Below are 7,644 nucleotides of genomic sequence, written 5' to 3' on the forward strand. Positions count from 1 at the left end.
GTGGGATTAATTTGCACTTAAGAGAATACTGCACACACGTCCATTTTTTAATTTCACCGTTTATTGGAGTAGTTGATTTCTGGATATTCTGGTGGCTCTGGTGATTTGGTCATCAATTTATGGTGGGATGGTAGCCTTGATTTAGAAGATACTTGTATTTCCTGTGACACAAAAACTCTGGAGCAACTTTTCTTAGAACTTTGCACTGTTTCTTTGTTATTCTTTCTGGAAATGAATAAATTGACAACTGGGTGTGACAGGAGTAGATAAGGTTAGAGATCACTGTCAAAGGGAGAACATATGGATATAAATCACTATCTGCATTTCAACTAGCTTGAATAGTTGTAGCAGTTTGTGGACATTGAAGTGGATGGTGATATGGACCACACAAACGGTTTCATGGAATTAATAGCAACTTCTAGATAACTTCTAGCACTTTTTATACGAAAGTCAAAATCTTGTTGCTACAGACAACACTGGCATTTGCTATATTGGGATCTACTGACTGAGAACAGTGTTTCATACGCCAGTGCAAGTAAAATATTGCCCGGCTACAAGCGACAAATGTATTAAGAGGCGCAAGATGAAAAACCCTACGCCAGCTCCAAGCTGGAGTAAGATTTGCTATAGTCTGTGCCAGTCTCTGGTGCAGATTATAGTAAATGTAGTGGGCCGTGCGCAGTCATGTCTCCCAAAGCTGGGTCCTGCCCACTTTGTGGGAATAAGGTGGGGCGCAGCATAAATGCCCAAAAAGTCAAAGTTTTGACACGTGTTCAAATTGCGACTTTTGGTTGCTGAAATTCTGTCATTCAAGTCATAAAAAATGGGCCCCAATATCTCTTTGATGAGGCTGAACTATCTGAGCCAAAGCATCAGCCATGATTTCAATCAATTATCTCCAAAGTGAAATAATAAAGTTGCAGATCACTGTGACGTCAACATTTTACTGTGGGGGAACCGTGCAACAATCGAAAAGAAGTCAGCTGTCAGAAGTCTAGCGAACGGACATTATCTATGACTTTTCCACTACTTTGGGGTAGCATATAGTCTGCGATAATGCTGCAATCTTACCACAACCAAATCTTATCTTAAGGCTTTTGGTAGTTAAAGGCCTTTTACACAGCCCAAAGATCAGGCAAGAACCTTCCTAGGAATGTTTGTTTGCCTGATTATCAGGCTGTGTGAAGATGCCGCTGATCACCCCATGAACAGTGAACGTTCAATCAGTTGATCAGCAGCAGCATCTTCACACAGCCAGTACAAGGTTCTTGCTGTCAGCACACATCTCCACATGTGCTGCAGATAATGCTAAAACTCTATGGGTGATCATTCCCCCCCCCCCCCCCAATCTGTCAATATGAACGCCCAGCAGGCGAGTGTCGATCTCATTGATTGGAACCTTAATTTTTAACATAAAAGGCCCCTCCACTCTGGAATCGCCGACCTAAACACAAGACGTTTTTCAAAGTGCAGGATTTCTGCTGAGAAAAGGGGATTTGTGATGAGGTCAGGATACGAGGAATCCCAAACAAGTAAAGGATGACTTATTAGAAAAGTATGTGAAGGGGGGAGATTGCAATTTTTTCCTCTCTACCGAGATGACCTCAGTCGGGACCACCAGATCAGATTCTGTGTGATTAATACATAACAGACGCTGCAAATCGGAACAGCAACAACAGAAGGTTTCTTATAACGCCTGGAACAACTGCATCATCTAACAGCATGCCTGGACTCAGCGCGAAGTCCCGGACTACTGACACTGTGTGAGATGCCATGCTTCCATCTTAGCAAAAGCTAGCCATCAGTCTTCAAATTGTATTCTTCTATCTCAAACGCCAAAACATATTTAGTTTACTAAGGATAGATATCAAATAAAGATTTGCCAATTTTTAGAAACTGCCATCATGAAGACTGGAGCGTGTCATAAAAAGGTCATTGCAAAAGTTTTTGTGTAAGCCCCACCCCTTTGGAAGACCACATCTCTTTTGTTATATGCCACAATCCTTACAGCTCGCACCGCTGGAGTAAGGGCACTAAAATTAGGGTGGTAACTGGAGACTCCCAAGTCTTCTACCAACTCAAGTCTTTCTCTGCCTCCATATCAGTAAAATTCCCTCCTCAGAGGACAACAGTGCTCCCATTAATAGTGCCCACTTTGTGCCCCCTTCCTTTACATATTAGTGCTCCCTTTTGTGCCTGCTAAGAGGTGTGCAAAGGGAGTACTATTACCTAAGAGATGCACAAAAGGAACACTATTACCTAGGAAATAGTGCTCCCTTTATGCCCATTAGGTAATAGAATCACAGAATGGCAGAGTTGGAAGGGATCTCCAGGGTCATCGGGTCCAACCCCCTAATCAGTGCAGGATTCACTAAATCATCCCAGACAGATATTTGTCCAGCCTTTGTTTGAACACTTCCATTGAAGGAGAACTCACCATCTCCCGTGGTATCCTGTTCCACTCATTGATCACCCTCACTGTCAGAAAGTCTTTTCTAATATCTAATTTGTGTCTCCTCCCTTTCAGTTTCATCCCATTGCTTCTAGTCTTTCTTAATAGTGCCCACTCTGTGCCCCACAAGTCCCTCTCTGCCCATTCTACTTGCTTTGTCTGTGGCTTCCTTTCCTCTGTACCATCTTCACATGCATCTTGACTCATTCTCATCCCGGCTCTGTCCCTTGCCTCTGATGTTCTGAGCGGCAAATGGGTGGAAACAGAGCTGGTAGGAGGTCCAAGAGACAGATTTATCAGCAGCACTCCATATAAGCCAAAAAAGGCAGGACTGGGTGAATGCAACAGCCACAGTGAGGAACGTAGCATCTTTGTAATGGTTATGGAGGAATAAATACTTGGATATTATTTGCACCACTTTATGCTGCCACGGACCCTTTCAGAGCTGGTAGGAGGACAAGTCAGTAAGGTTCCACAGGACATGCAGAGAAAAGGAAGCATCTATATGCAAATAGTGCAGGCCAGTGCCAAGAGGCTTGCCAACCCTTCTGGAAGTCCAGGGCGCTGCCCATTTTCCCAGGAGCATCCCAGGCATTGCGAGAGAGTTGACACATGAGACAGATCGATCGATCTCCATGGATTTGTAATACTTTTCAATGGAGCCATACACAATGCTTGCATTTGCATTTCAGTTCTAGTACAGAGTCTGAGATTCAGCACCTTATACGGAGCTATGTGGTCTGAAATGCAGTGCCTAACACAGTTCCTCATTGTCCAATGTAGTACAGGCCAAAATGCACATGGTGGAGGAGAAGATGACTCAGAGGCTCGATGTTATTCATTCAGGATAAATGGTCCTTACTGTCTTATGACCTATGTGAAGAATCCACATTTCTTCTCTCCTCGGCTATACAATATTATGATTGTCTTGTTTTCCATATAAGAACCTACGTAAAACGCTGACATGACTGACGCAGACAGGACAATAAAGTAGAAAGTCCCATCTTAAGAGTTCAAGACCCACTTGAGACGCCTCCCTTCGTTCTGTAATTATGGACTTACACCTCCTGCCTCCACATAGGTATTATTATCCAAATTCATTATACATCGCTGTGTTGTGTCTGCGTCACGGCTCCCCTGGACACAGAGGGATTACACACCGAGATAGCAGTGTTGCGCATTCTAACATCTTAATGAAGTTTGTGAGTCACAAGCTCCTAGCAATGAATGACAAACGCTTCAAGGGCTTGTTTCTGTGGTGAAGGGTTCGGGATAAGGGGGTGAGAGGTCCTGTTTGCTGAATGCATGAGCCCTCAGGATAACACAAGTATAGGTAGGGGAGTACTGGCTTCAACTAGTACTTTACATGTCAATTCCAGTTTTTAAGTCACTGCGTACATACATTACTTAATGTATTCTGACCTACAGATCCTGAGTGACATCCAGAGCTGCAGTCACAGTTCTGCTGGTGGAGTCACTATGTACATACATTACTTATCCTGTACTGATCCTTAAGGTGCTTTTACACGGATCGATTATCGTTTAAGAAATCGTTCAATGAGCAAAAGTGAACAAGAATTATAATCGTTCAGTCTAAAAGCACCAATGACCAAACTAATTGTTCGCTTTTAGCTCATCTTTCATTTTATGCAGGCATAAAAATCATTGCTGGCTCGTTCACTTATTGTTCGGTTTAAACAGCGCTTTGTTCAGTTCTCATTTACTTATAGAGCAAATGTGAAAACGAGTCAACGATGTATCTGCCTGTATAAACAGGCAGCACGAGAGCGAACAAGGTAGCGATCTTGTTATTCGCCCATTTTAACGATAAATTCGCTCATCTAAAAGTACCCCTACATCCTGTTTTATACTCCAGAGCTGCACTTACTATTCTGCTGGTAAACTGATTGTGAACATATATTACTTAGGCTACTTTCCTATCTGCGGCAAGGGTTCAGTTTTCCTGTTCCATTCGGGAAGCAGAAAAGGGGAATCCCCTGGCCGAACAGGTCCGTCTTATGACGAAACCAAACAGCGCCAAAACGGATCCCATTGACTCTAATGGGGTCTGTTCAATTTTCACTCAGCTGCCCAGCATTTTACTGGAAAAAAATGGCTCATTTCAGTGCTATTCCTTTAGGCATTTTGTGCCAGGTCCTCCAAAAGAAGGTTCCACAGCAGCTGTGAAAGTGGCCTTATCCTGTACTGACCCTAAGTTACAGCCTAAAATATACCCCAGAGCTGCGCTCACTATTCTGCATTATGCCTTAATACTCTTTTGGGTGGACCTCCTTCCTTAGGGCTCCTACCCCTGGTGATAGACTTTCCTGCGATGCGAGAGTGAGTGAAAACGCATGATTATGAAACCAATGATTTTCAATGGTTTCATTCCCATTTGGGATGTCTTCACTCAAGGCTCGCAGTGCTAAGAAAAATCTCCATTATTGCCCATTGTTTTCAATGGGGCCCGGAGCAGCGGCGGCCCCATTGAAAACATAGAGAGTACATTGCGCACGCCTGACACAGCTATGGCAGGGGATTCCTTCATCTCCGAGGGGATGAAGGAATCCCCCTGTCACAGCTGTCACAGAGGTCCACGATGCTACCCCATTGCTTTCAATGCAGCCCTGCGCTGCCTTTGATTGGTCACAGCGCTCAGCCAATCAGAGGCAGCATTTTCTGGAGGCGGGGATTTTTCAATCCCCAGCCACCAGAAGACAGATGAAGACTGATTGGGACGGAGAGAAGAGCTGGACTGCTACTAGTTGAGTTAATGTTTTGGGTTTTTTGTACAGATAAGAATGATTTTTGGGGTAGGGCTTATATTTCAACCTAAGCCCCCACCCCACCCCCCGAAAATCATCGCTGCAGGGGATGCCTTCATCCCATTGCTTTCAATGGGGCGGCAGCAGCGTTGGCCCCATTGAAAGCAATGGGATAGCATGACGAGCCTCTGCCACAGCTGTCATCCTGCAGAGATGAAGGAATTCCCTGCCATAGTGGTGTCAGGGGACCCTGATGTACTCCCTATGTTTTCAATGGGGCTGACAGTGCTGCCGCTGGCCCCATTAAAGACAATGATTTTTCTTAGAGCTGCAAGCCTTGAGTGAAGACATCGCAAATGAGAATGAAACCATTGAAAACCATTGGTTTCATAATCATGCGTTTTCACTCACTCTCGCATCGCAGGAAAGTCTATGGCCAGTGGGTACGAGCCCTTAGACAGCGCAGTCTGCCCCAATCAAACGTTTTTTACATGTTAAGAATATGGTGCCCCATAATCACTAACAATGGTACAATTTTAAAATATACCCCGTCCCAAATCTACCTCCCTACATCTCTTGTGGACTAAGTTATCAACACCAGAGGAGCATTAGAAAATTCCAACCAAGCCAATGCATTTTTTGCCAGATACATATTAGCTAATGGCCTCAAAAACAAAAATGTTCTTAAAGGAGGTCCTACACATATCCTGAATGTGCACTGCTACAGATCTGACCTTGGCTGTGCTTCCATCCATCTCCTACCGATTACTAACATACATTTGACAAATTAGCAAGAAGAAAGGGACTAGTGGAAAAACAGTATGACTGCAGAATCAGACTACGCATTGTTTGTAGTCTGTTACCATGGAGACCCATAGATATGCATAGAAGCTGTATGCACAAAGCAATGCCAGACTATTGCAGAGTTCCTTCATTTTAGTTGCACTGTAACAAGTTCTTAGGCTGGTATTGTGGCCCTCACAGTTTAATATCTACGTCCTATGAATAGCAATCAATTCCCGATATGGAGGACCATGGATAGATAAATGATGTGACTAATTATGAACAAAAACTTTGCAGCACGCTCGCCTTAGACGTCTACACAGCTGTTTTGCTAATTGCAGGCGTGCTTTCTGGCCTGTCGGCTGGAGAGATCTTCCAGACGAGAGTGATAACTATTCATTTAGTAATCATGTTTCTCTTGATTGCGGAACACAATAAATGAGGCAAGGCTGCTATTTTTAGGGCCGCGTTATATATAGATACAGTATTTTCCTACAGAACATGGTGGTACTTTAGTCTGATGTCTCTTTTTAAAGGGGAATGGACTTGTTCCGTATAGTGCTTAGCTGTTATCACATGTGGGCATCCACTTAGCTAGTGGGCATTTGTCTCCTGGGGGCCTCTGCATTTATACATGGGCTATTTTGTGATGGGATTCTGGAGCAGAAGGCAAGGTCCAATGCTTATTCTTCAGTGGTGCTACCCAATAATTCAAGGTAACAGGCTTAGATTACATTAAGGGCAAAAAGGGAAATTGCCCAGGACATAGACAATTCTCTATGTATGGTCAGCTTACCTTGGTTCACTCCAAGTTTTGTAGTTTTTGGACAATAACCCAGGAGTAGAGAAAATTTACACTATCCGACCAAGAGTAATTGGACACCTGAGCACGAATTAAAAGCAGTATTTATTTTAATATGTTACTACTTAGTGGGGCTACTAACGTTCGATACACTTCAGCTGGTATTTCTCTCCATTCATCCTGCAAACGTCTGGCAAGATCTCTCTACAATGGTTGTCTACAATGGTACAACGAGCAATGGAAGAATGTTCTATGGAGTGATGAATCACACTACATCTTCGTTTCTGATGGATATCCATAGGTGTGAAGGATGCCTGGGGATTGCCGCCTGCCTGAGTGCATTGTGCTAACAGTTAAGTACGGCAGAGGTACTATTCTGCTCTGGGGATGTTTTACGTGGCACAATCTCGGTCCATTGGTTGTAGTGACAAGAACCATGAACACGGAGGTGTACCCTGACATTCTAGACAATAATGTGCTGCCCACAATGTGACTATACTCTGGGAATGGTCCGCCATACTTCCAACAAGACAACGTGCCTTGTCACAAGTCCAACGCTGTTCTACATTGGTTTGAGGATATGGATGTTCCATGATTGGACTGGCTGCACAGAGTCCCGACCTGGTGTATAATACAGGATGTAACTCAGGATCAGTACAGGATAAGTAATGTACGTACACAGTGACTCCACCAGCAGAATAGTGAGTGCAGCTCTGGTGTATAATACATGAATGTAACTCAGGATCAGTACAGGATAAGTAATGTATGTACACAGTGACTCCACCAGCAGAATAGTGAGTGCAGCTCTGGAGTATAATACAGGATGTAACTCAGGATCAGTA

The sequence above is a fragment of the Eleutherodactylus coqui genome, chromosome 3, assembly GCF_035609145.1.
Source record: "Eleutherodactylus coqui strain aEleCoq1 chromosome 3, aEleCoq1.hap1, whole genome shotgun sequence".
Lineage (NCBI taxonomy): Eukaryota > Metazoa > Chordata > Amphibia > Anura > Eleutherodactylidae > Eleutherodactylus > Eleutherodactylus coqui.